This window comes from Budorcas taxicolor, chromosome 1, assembly GCF_023091745.1.
Source record: "Budorcas taxicolor isolate Tak-1 chromosome 1, Takin1.1, whole genome shotgun sequence".
In the NCBI taxonomy this organism is placed as follows: Eukaryota; Metazoa; Chordata; class Mammalia; order Artiodactyla; family Bovidae; genus Budorcas; species Budorcas taxicolor.
This window is the reverse complement of record NC_068910.1, coordinates 183,757,120-183,770,432: the sequence shown is the minus strand read 5'-3', so window position 1 is coordinate 183,770,432 and position 13,313 is coordinate 183,757,120. Positions and strand designations below refer to the sequence as shown.

Genomic DNA, 13,313 nt, shown 5'->3' with positions numbered 1-13,313 from the left:
ATTAATCAGATCTGGTGACCAGGAAGTTGTAAGTTATCTGAATGTGTGTCAGAATATGGGAGAATATCCACTAAAGATTCGAGGGCCTGCTCTTTTGAATAAAGTTTTAGGAATCAAGTAATCTGGGTCATGCTGAGATATATCCTGAAAGACAAAGGGTAACTTACACTTTGCATCTCCTATCACTAAAAAATAAATATAGTATTTGGTAGGTCCCTTTAGATTTTAAAGATAACATATACCACTTTGGTTATATTGTTAGAAATATTTGGTTATATTGCTCCAACTATTGACTGAGTGACTAAGAATATTGCTAGTTTTGAGTGAGGTTGAGAGCCAAGGAAGGGTTTTGTAGCAGGTTTAGGTTGCCTTGCTGCTTGGATCATATGACCTGGCGTGTCCCATACTGTATAGTAGATAAGGACATTATGTGGATTCTGTCTAAACCTCAATGCAAGAGTTATAACATCCCTCTTACACACATTTGGCCACCATCCTAGGTTGAACATCTGGAAGTTCTCGGTTTTTGAAGCCTGGCTTGGAGAATTTTGAGCATTACATGCTAGCATGTGAAATGAGTACAATTGTGCAGTAGTTTGAACAGTCTTTGGCATTGCCCTCTTTGGCACTGAAATGAAAACTGACCTTTTCCAGTCCTGTGGCCACTGCTGAGCTTTCCAAATTTGCTGGCATATTGAGTGCAGCACTTTCACAGCATCATCTTTTAGGATTTGAAATAGCTCAGCTGGAATTCCATCACCTCCACTAGCTTTGTTCCTAGTGATGCCTCCTAAGGATGACTTCAGGATGTCTGCATTAAAGATGCAGATGTGTATGTAATTAGATATTGATCTGTTTACTTTTGTTCAGGTGCATTTTGCTTTTTTCAAATATAAGTGTTTAAAGTCTCTGTGCTACTGACTGAAGAAAGTTTATAAATCAATGATGTTATAAAATTATGGTCATAGCAATAGTATATATTATATGGCACAAGAAAATATAGTTATTGTTTTGTAATAACTTTAAAAGGGACATAATCTATAAAATATTGAATCATTATGAGCTATACCTGAAACTAATTTAATATTATAAATAAACTATACTTCAATTTAAAAAATACAAAATTGTCATAAAGAGGCAACCACACTCAGTAGGAATATATGTTTTAATAACATGCTTATCGAAATGGGAAAATGCACATTCTTTTCAATGCACACAGAATAATCACTAAAGTAAATAATTCTGAGTCATAAAGCAAATTTTACTGAAATTTTCAACAAATTTCAATGGATTGAAATTATATACAGCATATTCTGTGACTATAGTAGAATTAAATTAACAAATTAACAAAAAAGAGAACTAAACTATTACTAAAATGTTTGGAAAATAAGCAGGACACATTTAATTTTGAATTAAGAAGTAAATTGCACTGAGAAATTCAAAATAGGCAACGAAAATACAGCTAATTAAAATGTGTGGAAAGCAGCCAAAGCAGTAGTAGTTGGAGGGAAATACACAGCTGTAAAATGCACCTATTCACACTGAAAAAGTCCTCTAAGCTGTACATTTAAGATACCTGCACTTTGGTGTATGCTTATTAAATTTCAATTTTAAAAGTTTTTAAAAACTGGATATTATCTGATTTAATGAATTTACACTAAAAATACAAAGCAATGATAACATTCAACTATAGTTGACCCTTGAACAATGAGGGGATTAGGGCAATCAATCCCCTAGCAGTTGAAAATCTGCATATAACTTTACAGTCAGCTCTCCATATCTGTGGTTCCACATCTGTGGATTTAACCAACCTCAGATCATGTAGTACTATAGTACATATTTACTGAAAAAAAATTCATATATAGGCAGACCCTTTCAATTAAAATGCATGCTGTTCAAGAGTCAACTATATATCTAATTTTTGAGAAAGATGTATCCAACTAAAATAATTTCTATTACACTTTCAAGCAAAAGTTGCCATTATAACCTGAAAAGTTTCAGGTAGTCAATGGAGTGCTTTTCTCATGTCAAATGCACTATTTCTAGGACAACTCTGGAAAAAGATCCCCTTCAACTCTTAGTTGCCCTCCAATTTATAAAATCCCAAATTTGAAAGAAAGAAAGTGAAAGTGAAAGTTGTTCAGTCATGCCTGAGTCTTTGTGACCCCATGGACTATACAGTCCATGGAATTCTTCAAGCCAGAATACTGGAGTGAGTAGACTTTCCCTTCTCCCGGAGATCTCCAGGGATCAAACTCAGGCTTTCCTCATTGCAGGCGGATTCTTTACAAACTGAGCCACAGGGGAAGCCCAAGAATACTGGAGTGGGTAGCCTATCCCTTCTCCAGTGAATCCGCCCAACCCAGGAATCGAACCGGGGTTTCCTGTATTGCGGGCAGATCCTTTACCAACTGAGCTATGAGGGAAGCCACACTGAGCTATCAGGGAAGCCACAGTTTTATTTCCCCATAATTCTACAAGGAATATCTGTCTTACCCTGCCTCCTTCCATCACTGGTTATTTGATAGATTCTCAAGACTTTGAAGTTTACCTTAATACTATGTATATGGCATCACAACGACAAATATAATAATGCAACACACACATAGTTAACTCAGAAAATTATTTGTTTATTGAAAACAATCTATACTTATTAGTCCATCCCAGAGTCAAATCTAATTTGGTTTAAATGTTTCTTGTTGCTGCTGCTACTGCTAAGTCGCTTCAGTCGTGTCCAACTCTGTGTGACCCTATAGACAGCAGCCCACCAGGCTCCCCTGTCCCTGGGATTCTCCAGGCAAGAACACTGGAGTGGATTGCCATTTCCTTCTCCAATGCATTAAAGTGAAAAGTGAAAGTAAAGTTCAGTCGTGCCCGACTCTTAGCGACCCCATGGACTGCAGCCTACCAGGCTCCTTCGTCCATGGGATTTTCCAGGCAAGAGTACTGGAGTGGGTTGCCATTGCAAATGCTTGACATTTCAGCTGTTGCTTAACCTAAAATTTAATTTATCTGCCCTTTCTTCCCCTAAGTAAGAAGAAATATCTCCAAATTATATATAATTTGAATATGATCCTTTGATTTTATCTTTTACTGCAATGTACAAACCAAGATACTTTCTTCTTCCTCCTTCATCCATTAACACCTATTTCTTGTCCTTCCTGTTTTCCATCAAAAAGTGTAAAGACAATTTATCTAGTGGCACTTGCCTGTGTCCACACGAATATTAGAACATGAACAAAGAAACATAACTATCAAGAACAAATTATAGATCACCATGTTCACTCATGTTTAGCACCATCCGGAACACAAAAGAGAACAATTTCTTAACTTCAAACTTGAGTTGCCATTCATAGTTGTGAGGGAAATCTAACATCTGAAATATATCACAGAACATTTTATGAAATTGAAAGCAAAAGTCTATTTTGTAAAATATAACCACAGCTTAAAATACTAGTCATTTGTAAATTGAAAAATTCTCCCATCATGGGGCTCTTGAGTTTCTATTCAGTGTACTCTGAATCACCTGAATGATTTATACACAGACCACCATTAACCACTTCTGCTCCAGCAAATGCATACTAACCGGTGTCGGAGAAAAAACAGTTCCCAACTTGGAAAAGGCACCAACTAAATATAAAAAATAAACATTATCTCTTGAATATACTCACATTATACCCAATACAACATCCAAAATGAAAAAAAATTGGAAATTTTCTATGCTGTTGTAACACATTACTGATTTGGATTTTTTTTCTTTCTAAAAAGTTTCATCAGTTGTTCTATTATAAAAGAAATAAATTCCCATTATAAGCAACCTAGATAATAGAGAAAAGCTGACAAACCAAACATACATACTTCCATCATCTAGAAACAGCTGCTATTAATTTTAAATGCTATTCCTTCCTAATCATTATAATGTGTTGTGGGACATGAGGTTTTTACTGCAACAGTTATGATTGCATTGTTTATACTATCTTTACCACTTAGATTTTTCATGTTAGTATACAATATTTCATAAACTTCATTTATATGGCTTTATATTTCATCACTATTAGTTATGCAAGCATTAAGTCCAATTCTTTGCACCCCCCTGGACTGTAGCCCACCAGGCTCCTCTGGCCATGGTTTTTTCCAGGCAAGAATACTGAATTGGGTAGCCATTCCCTTCTCCAAAGGACCTTGTTGACCCAGGGATTGAACTCATGTCTCCTGAGTCTCCTGCTTTAGCAGGCAGATTCTTTAACACTGTGCAGATTCTTTACCACTTAAGCATTTCTGTATGTTTAAATTCTGAATTTGTTTCTACTGCCCTCTTTATGACTTAAAGCTTTTCTTATATTTCTAGTTTTTTCCTTTTGGTTATCCACTCTGCTCCCAAAATTTTAATCATTGCTGATTTGGTATTGAAATATAGTTAGGCGCCAAAGCCTTTGACTGGGTGGATCACAATAAACTGTGGAGAATTCTGAAAGAGATGGGAATACCAGACCACCTGACCTGCCTCTTGAGAAATCTGTATGCAGGTCAGGAAGCAACAGTTAGAACTGGACATGGAACAACAAACTGGTTCCAAATAGGAAAAGGAGTCCGTCAAGGCTGTATATTGTCACCCTGCTTCTTTAACTTCTATGCAGAGTACATCATGACAAACACTGGACTGGAAGAAACACAAGCTGGAATCAAGATTGACAGGAGAAATATCAATAACCTCAGATATGCAGATGACACCACCCTTATGGCAGAAAGTGAAGAGGAACTAAAAAGACTCTTGATGAAAGTGAAAGAGGAGATTGAAAAAGTTGGCTTAAAGCTCAACATTCAGAAAATGAAGATCATGGCATCTGGTCCCATCACTTCATGGGAAATAGATGGGGAAACAGTGGAAACAGTGTCAGACTTTATTTTGGGGGGCTCCAAAATCACTGCAGATGGTGACTGCAGCCATGAAATTAAAAGACACTCCTTGGAAGAAAAGTTATGACCAACCTAGATAGCATATTCAAAAGCAGAGACATTGCTTTACCAACTAAGGTCCGTCTAGTCAAGGCTATGGTTTTTCCTGTGGTCATGTATGGATGTGAGAGTTGGACTCTGAAGAAGGCTGAGCACTGAAGAATTGATGCTTTTGAATTGTGGTGTTGGAGAACACTCTTGAGAGTCCCTTGGACTGCAAGGAGATCCAACCAGTCCATTCTGAAGGAGATCAACCCTGGGATTTCTTTGGAGGGAATGATGCTAAAGCTGAAACTTCAGTACTTTGGCCACCTCAAGCAAAGAGTTGACTCATTGAAAAAGACTCTGATGCTGGGAGGGGTTGGGGGCAGGAGGAGAAGGGGACGGCAGAGGATGAGATAGCTGGATGGCATCACCGACTCGATGGACGTGAGTCTGACCAACTCTGGGAGTTGGTGATGGACAGGGAGGCCTGGCGTGCTGTGATTCATGGGGTCGCAAAGAGTCGGACATGACTGAGCGACTGAACTGAACTGAACGGGTGATAACTTCATTAGAAAATTACTTTAAAATATTTTAAAGTTTATATTTAATATTTTCTAATTTGGTAATGAAACGCAGTTAAATATCACTGTTATTCTTCACATGGCTTGAGAAACTACCTCATATGAAGGTAAAGCGTTGATAAAAAGCCTAATCATTTAACAAACTTCTTCCACAAGACACAGGTTCAATGCCCTTTCTAGAATTTACCATAAGTTCACTGACTGCCCTCAGTTAGACATAACAAAGAATCCAGATCCTTAAACTCCTTTTGCTTTTCAGCTCTTCAAAACACTCAGTAAAGACTGTATACAGTTTAGGCTCGCGGTCTTCTCGTGGATCGAAAGGGTTTCTGACCACAGCTTGTGGCTGAGAAGGGCGACAGAGGTGGCGGCTCAAGAGAAACAAGGCTGCAGCGGTGGTGGGAAGATGTTGGGCGAGGACGAGCTGGAGCAAACTATCGCTGAGGACCTGGTCATGACCAAATAGAAGATGGGGGGTGACATTGCTAACTGGGTACTTCGGTCTTCAGTGGAAGCATCCTGTTCAGGTGTGTCGGTACTGAGCCTGTGTGAGGAAGGGGATGACATGATAATGGAAGAAACAGGGAAGATTTTCAAAAAAGAAAAAGAAATGAAGAAAGGTATTGCCTTTCCCACCAGCATTTCAGTAAATAACTGTGTGTGTCACTTCTCCCCTTTGAAGAGCGACCAGGACTATATTCTCAAGGAAGGTGACTTGGTAAAAATTGACCTTGGGGTCCACGTGGATGGCTTCATCGCTAAATGTGGCTCACACTTTTGTGGTTGATGTAGCTCAGGGACCAAAGTAACAGGGTGGAAAGCAGATGTCATTAAGGCAGCTCACCTTTGTGCTGAAGCTGCCCTACACCTGGTCAAACCTGGAAATCAGAACACACAAGTGACAGAGGCCTGGAACAAAGTTGCCCACTCATTTAATTGCACACCAATAGAAGGTATGCTGTCACGCCAGTTGGAGCAGCATGCCATTGATGGAGAGAAAACCATTATCCAGAATCCCACAGACCAGCAGAAGAAAGACCGTGAAAAAGCGGAATTTGAGGTACATGAAGTATATGCTGTGGATGTTCTCATCAGCTCAGGAGAGGGCAAGGCCGAGGAATCAGGACAGAGAACCACCATTTACAAGAGAGACCCCTCTAAGCAGTATGGCCTGAAAATGAAAACTTCCCGTGCCTTCTTCAGTGAGGTCGAAAGGCGTTTTGATACCAGGCCCTTTATTTTAAGAGCATTTGAAGATGAGAAGAAGGCCCACATGGGTGTGGTGGAGTGCGCCAAACATGCACTGCTACAACCATTTAATGTTCTCTATGAGAAGGAGGGTGAATTTGTTGCCCAGTTTAAATTTACAGTTCTGCTTATGCCCAATGGCCCCATGCGGATAACCAGTGGTCCTTTTGAGCCTGACCTTTACAAGTCCGAGATGGAGGTCCAGGATGCAGAGCTCAAGGCACTCCTCCAGAGTTCTGCAAGCCGGAAAACCCAGAAAAAGAAAAAAAAAAAAAAAGAAGGCCTCTAAGACTGCAGAGAATGCTACCAGTGGGGAAACTTTAGAAGAGAATGAAGCTGGGGACTGAGGTGGGTCCCATCCCCCCAGTTTGCCACTCCTGCCTCATCCCCTTCCCACCACACCCCAGGCTCTGTGAAGTGCAGCTCGACTTCTCCACCCAGGACCACGAGCAGAGCGGTGTCTCCCTGTCCTCCCAGTCCCCCATCCCAATCCCCTTCCAACAACAACCAGCTCCAACTGACTCTGTTCTTAGGAGGCCAGGCTTCCCAGCCACCGAAGACTACTTTAAATAGAAAAGAGAAATTGAATAATAAAATCAGGAGTCAAAAAAAAAAAAAAAAGAATGTATACAGTTTAGAGGAAAATACTCATGGTCTAGGTTCCCAACTGTAAAAGCCAACAGAAATTACATCAGGAACTCCAGGTATTCTAGCAATGTTGAAATTGAAACACCATTATTTATATGCTTATTTATAACAATTTTTTATTCATTTGAGTTATAACCAAGTATTATTAAAAAAAAAAAAACCATTTCTCAATACACAATTCAAGGCCATGTAAAGTTTCTATTGTCCCTAACTGGCATCCTGTAGAGAAGATAACTATCTTACTCCATGGCAAAACAGTACCTTAGGCAGTTGGTACAATAACTCATGTCTCAAAAGTAGTCTTTGAAATATTTCACATAATCTGTTTGTCTCCATGTAGTGCACACACACACCTGTCTTCATTTGCTTAGCTGACAAAATAAAATCTTACTCAAATGATAGCATACTTCCAAATGAGATTGAAATGGGTTAACTCTTCCTTTTATAATTGAAACTTGACATCCTTAAGTGCCTAGATGGAATTATAGAAGAAAAGAAATTTCCTCTGCTTATATACAGAAGAATATTTTACTGCAGTAATTAGTCATTTTGAATTGAAGAGCATTTATGTGTGCAGTGTGGATGACCAGCATGCATTTTAATCCTATTTCCTGTATAAACAGTGATTCAGAGTCCATGACAAGGAGGCAAATTTTCTATAGTGTTACCCAAGTACACAGCATCTTGTTCACAAAATACCTTCTGTCACTTGCCCTTCTTGCAGGGATCACAGCTCATCCTTGCTTCATGAAAGCTTAGGGAATATGCTGACATAATTTCCAGTCCACTGGCTGGAGTTTACCATTTTTAATTGCATCAGAGTACTTAGACTTAACATTTTTAAGATTTATTAATACCTTCTGCTTTTCTGGGCTTATTTGTCATAGTTATTTGTGCATTTTTCTATCTGCTCCATATTTTAAGAACCAGTTTGGCTTTGCATTAAAATAAGTATCAGTTTCAATGACTGAACTTATGGCATGGAGGAGAAACAAAGATGAAGAGAAAAGAACTGTGAATACAAATATTGCTTCATTCCTAAACTTTCTTTGCATGCTTCCTAACAGCGTGACTACCTCAGGGAAAGTGGTCCACTGTTTTTTCTCCATGTTTTCTCTTTGGTCATTTGCTTTATTTCTGTTACCAGTATTTTACTTTTTATTATTGTTACCAATTTTGAGCAATAAAAACAAATACTAAAGCATCATACACAACAAATATGCGCATTTCACCAGTTTAGGAAATGAAAATTTCTGCTCCAGCCCATTTTTCACCTCCTTAATAAATAACCACTTCCCTGAATTTTCATTTTATTACTCCCTTACTTCTTCCAGAGCATTTTACCATTTTTGCCACATATATTTATTTCCTTCAATGGGACACTCTTTAATTTTTAGTAATACATAAAATTATGTTTTCATTTTTAATTTTCTGCCTTATTTTTGACTGATTACTGTATTTCTGAGATTAATGCATGTTGCATTCAGCTATAATTCATTCATTTCACTGTTATACAGTATTAATTTATAGCTTCTGTTACTAATAGAAACATAGATTACTTTTTATATTTTGCTACTATACATAGAGATGCCATAAACCATGCATTTGTACATGTCTCCTGGTACATATGTGCAAGTCTTTCTCTAATGTAGTGGTTCTCATATTTTAGCTTTTATCAGTCACCTACAGGGTTTGTTAAAACATGATTGCCACACTTCAGTCTCAGTGTTTCTCACTCAGTAGGTCTGGAATGGGATGTGTATTATGGTTCTCCAGTGAAAAAGAACCAACAGGATACAAACATGGATAAATGTATATGTGTGTGTGTATATATATATATATATATATATATATAAAGAGAGAGAGAATCAGGAAAGCCAGATATAATTGACTTCAAGGCAGAAGGCCTGAGAAGTGGAAGAAGGGGTGAAGAATTCTAGGGAAGTCCTGAAGTTGGAAGACCCAAGAACCAGAAATCGCCATGTCTAAGAACAAAAGATGAATATCCCAGTTCAATAAGACTGTGAGAGAACTTGCCCTTCCTCTGCCTTTTGGTGCTATTCAGGCCTTCAATGCATACTTTTTATACTGCTTCAAATGTTCATCTTTTCCACCACATCCTCAGAAATAACATTTTATCAACTTTCTGGTCATTGATTAGCCTAGTTGAAACATAAAATTAATCATCACAGACCCTAAGATTTTGCATTTATGACAAGTTCTCAGGTGATGCAGATGCTGCAGGTTCAGGTACCAACTTTAAGAACAACTGCTGTAGAATATCATAGGTAGGAACAGAATTGCTGGGTCATGGGGAAACAGCAATTTCAAATATATTATATAATGCCATATTGTATTCCAACACGTTTCTACCAACATAGACTTCCACTTGCAGTGCGTATAAATGCTTTGAATTCCCTATATATTTACCAATACCTGTTAGTTGTTAAGTTTTTAATTTTTGCTAAACAGGTGGGTATGATATTATCTCTTTGTTTTAACTTTAATTTCCCTGATTAAACAAGTTACATTATATTTTCATATGCTTATTAGCCATACATTCTTCCTCTTAGTTCTTTTTCTCCATTTCTCCAGTGTTTTTTTATTTTTTCTTTATCTTGCCAGTTTACAGAATTTCTATGGTCTCTTTATGAAGACTCTTACACAGCTATCTTGATACCTTCCAATTTTGTCTTATAAAGTTCAGGAGAAAATTATTTCTACTTTATTCTGTTTGGCTAATGACTGAATATATGGTTGCTTATTACAGACTTGGAGAAGGAAATGGTAACCCACTCCAGTATTCTTGCCTGGAGAATCCCATGGACGGAGAAGCCTGGTAGGCTACAGTCCACGGGGTCACAAAGAGTCAGACACGACTGAAGGACTTCACTCACTTAGTACAGACTTAATGATAATAATATAATTATTTATTAAAAACTTGTCCCTACCAAGTATTCTGTTATCTGATGATGGCTCATTCACTCTATGGCTACTCTCAAGGCAAAGCTGCAGCTCTGACTTACATCCCTATGTTAACTTCTCCTTTAATCCTGCCCCACTTTTTCCCTCCCCTGCTTACACATCTGCCTCCGCACTCAACAGCCAGACGAAACTTTGCAAAGCACAAATCAGTTTATCTCCTCCCCTGTGTAAATTTCTCCAAAGTTTTCCCTTTATTACACTTAGAATAAAATCTATACTACTTACCATGGCAACAGATCTACAGGATCCTGTTCCACTCTCAGCTTTGCCACTCTCCACTTAAGTCATCAAAGTGTGGCAACTCTTGCATTGTTGCTATTCCTCAAAAACTCTATAAAAAATGTCCTCTTTCAACAATGCCCTTTTCCCAGACATTTATCCAAAAGGCCACCCAAACTATCCTATCTAAAGTAGATCCCATGCCGCCTCTTCAAACTCATGCATTTTCTATCCTCAGTCCTGCTTTTTGTTTTCAGAGAATTCAACGAAACTTGACATTACTTTTGACACTGTAATTCTTGATCATCTATCTTTGTCCCCTACTAAAATGTATTAACCATAGGGTAATAGGATTGTCTTGTTCATCTCAATAGCCCAAGGCTTAGAAGAGCTCCTAATAACAATTATGCTCTCAAGTATTTGTTAAATAAATAAATGCATTCCTCTCACATAATCTTCATAGTACATTTAGCTATATAATCCTTGAGGGCAGAGACTGGATATTATGCACCTTTATACCTTCAGAATCTTAATTTATGTCCTATAGTACACTGTAGCCACAAGATAAAAGTGTATCAAATAAACTAATAATGTACATAAGTAGAATTTTACAGAGAAGGAAACTGAGAATCAGAGTTCTTGCTTAAAGAGCCAAGAATCTGCCCATTTCCAAAGTTATTCCACTGTGTCTTGCTCCTTCTCAACTCAACATCACAACACACTAATGAGACACTATAATCTAAATAAATAAATGGATTCAGTTCAGTTCAGTACAGTCGCTCAGTTGTGTCTGACTCTTTGCGACCCCATGATTCACAGCACGCCAGGCCTCTCTGTCCATCACCAACTCCTGGAGTTCACTCAAACTCGTGTCCATTAAGTAGGTGATGCCATCCCGCCATCTCATCCTCTGTCGTCCCCTTCTCCTCCTGCCCCCAATTCCTCCCAGCATCAGAGTCTTTTCCAATGAGTCAACTCTTCAGTTCACACCAATAATACAGACTACAACACCAGTGACACCAAAGAGCCCTGGAGATTAATTTGATTCCCCAGTTCCTTGAATTTCTGAAGGAAGGTCTTTTCCCCATCTTCTACCACTTGGAACCCCCTTAAGAGGAGAAGAGTTTGGCATTTGCTCAAATAGCCATATCCACTTATAGTATTTGGAGAGAATAGTATGATTAACAACGCTTACATTTTGTTAAGACACACTTGTTGTAGGCAATGGTGATTTGTAGGCAGATATTTAACTCCTTTCCCTTCCAACTTTCCACCAAAATGACAACCACAAAAATATCTATAAAACATCTATATAAATGGAGTCACACACATGACAGAAATTTCAGGGACTTTCAGTTAAAAATACTTCACACAAGTCCAGATTAAGGTCATTGTTAATTCATCCATGGTTAAGGACATGCCAGTGAATAGGTTATTTAATACAGGTATAAAAGCAATCAAGATCAAGGAGAAGCAATAATCAAAGAAGGAAAAAAAAATCCCTAAAGAGACAGAATTGAAGCCTCAGATAGAGAAACATTTCAAGAAATGGGCTAAAGCTTTCATTTTGTTTGTTTGTTTTTAATTTTATTACCAGATTTGAAAATAAAGTCTTCACATATCCAAGCAGAAAAAGTTGCCCTTAAAAGAAAAGAATCTACTTCTCGTTAGAATTATCTTCCTTACGTAAAAAAAACAAAATGCTAAGAAAGAAAAGAGTAATATATTAAGAATGTGCCACTTACCTGAGGGAACATTTGTGAGAAAAGAAAAAAAAAAAAAAAAACTGTAATAAAAGTGCTTGAGAATGACAAAGAAGTGATATAAGAAATGATGGTGAGTAATAAAATTAGTGAAACTTTACATGAGGTTAAGATTTCTTTTAGAACTGTTAAAAAAAATTCCCAAAATTCTGGAAAGAAACAAGACTCTAATAAAAATAACAAAGCTATTAAAGGAGATCATCTGAAAAAACCTTGAGATGATGAAAGAAAAATGAATAAAACTGTCAAACTTATCATCTGATCCAAAGGGAAGGACAGTAGGCCAATTTGTTTTCAGAGCCATTGCTTTTCCTTACCCCAGTCTGCTTTATACTGCGGGAAGAATTACTACTGCACTTCTGGCTGGAGTTAGCATATTAAAGACTATAAAGGAGGTTGGAAGGAGAGAGGAAAGGAAAAGCCTCAGAAGTTTCTCCCCTACCTCTCTGTCCTGATTGGCAACTTCCATAGCAACTGCATCCCCTTCAGAGCTCCGATTCCTGCCAGACAAGTCCATCATGGTACCAGTCCACCATGGTACACAGACAAAGGTAAAAACATGTTCTCTTTAGATAAAAGAAAAGGCAAGATACCCTATCTCTCCAAATATAACTATGTAGATAAAAATACTATGACAAATATTACATCTGAAAGTTATTTCTGTAAATACAAGAAAATCGGTAATGTAAGGTACAAAAAAATCAATATTATTGTAGATTTTTAGAATTTTATAGAAGCCCTCATTTCTTATTCTAAATAAGTCTTTCCCACAATAATAAAAAAGGATTCCATCACTTAAAAAATAATAAATTAATATTAAAAGTATGTTCTTTGATATATGTCTTACAACAAGTTAATTTTACACTGAACAAAGAATCTCTCTATTAATAACACTTGTTTTTTATCTGTTCACATTTGTTCCTAATTG

At 37.5% G+C, this 13,313-nt stretch overlaps 1 pseudogene; it reads left to right on the top strand.

Moving 5' to 3' along the window:
- Positions 1–5,928: 5,928 nt before the first annotated feature.
- On the top strand, positions 5,929–7,214 carry LOC128050450 (proliferation-associated protein 2G4-like; annotated as a pseudogene).
- Positions 7,215–13,313: the final 6,099 nt, after the last annotated feature.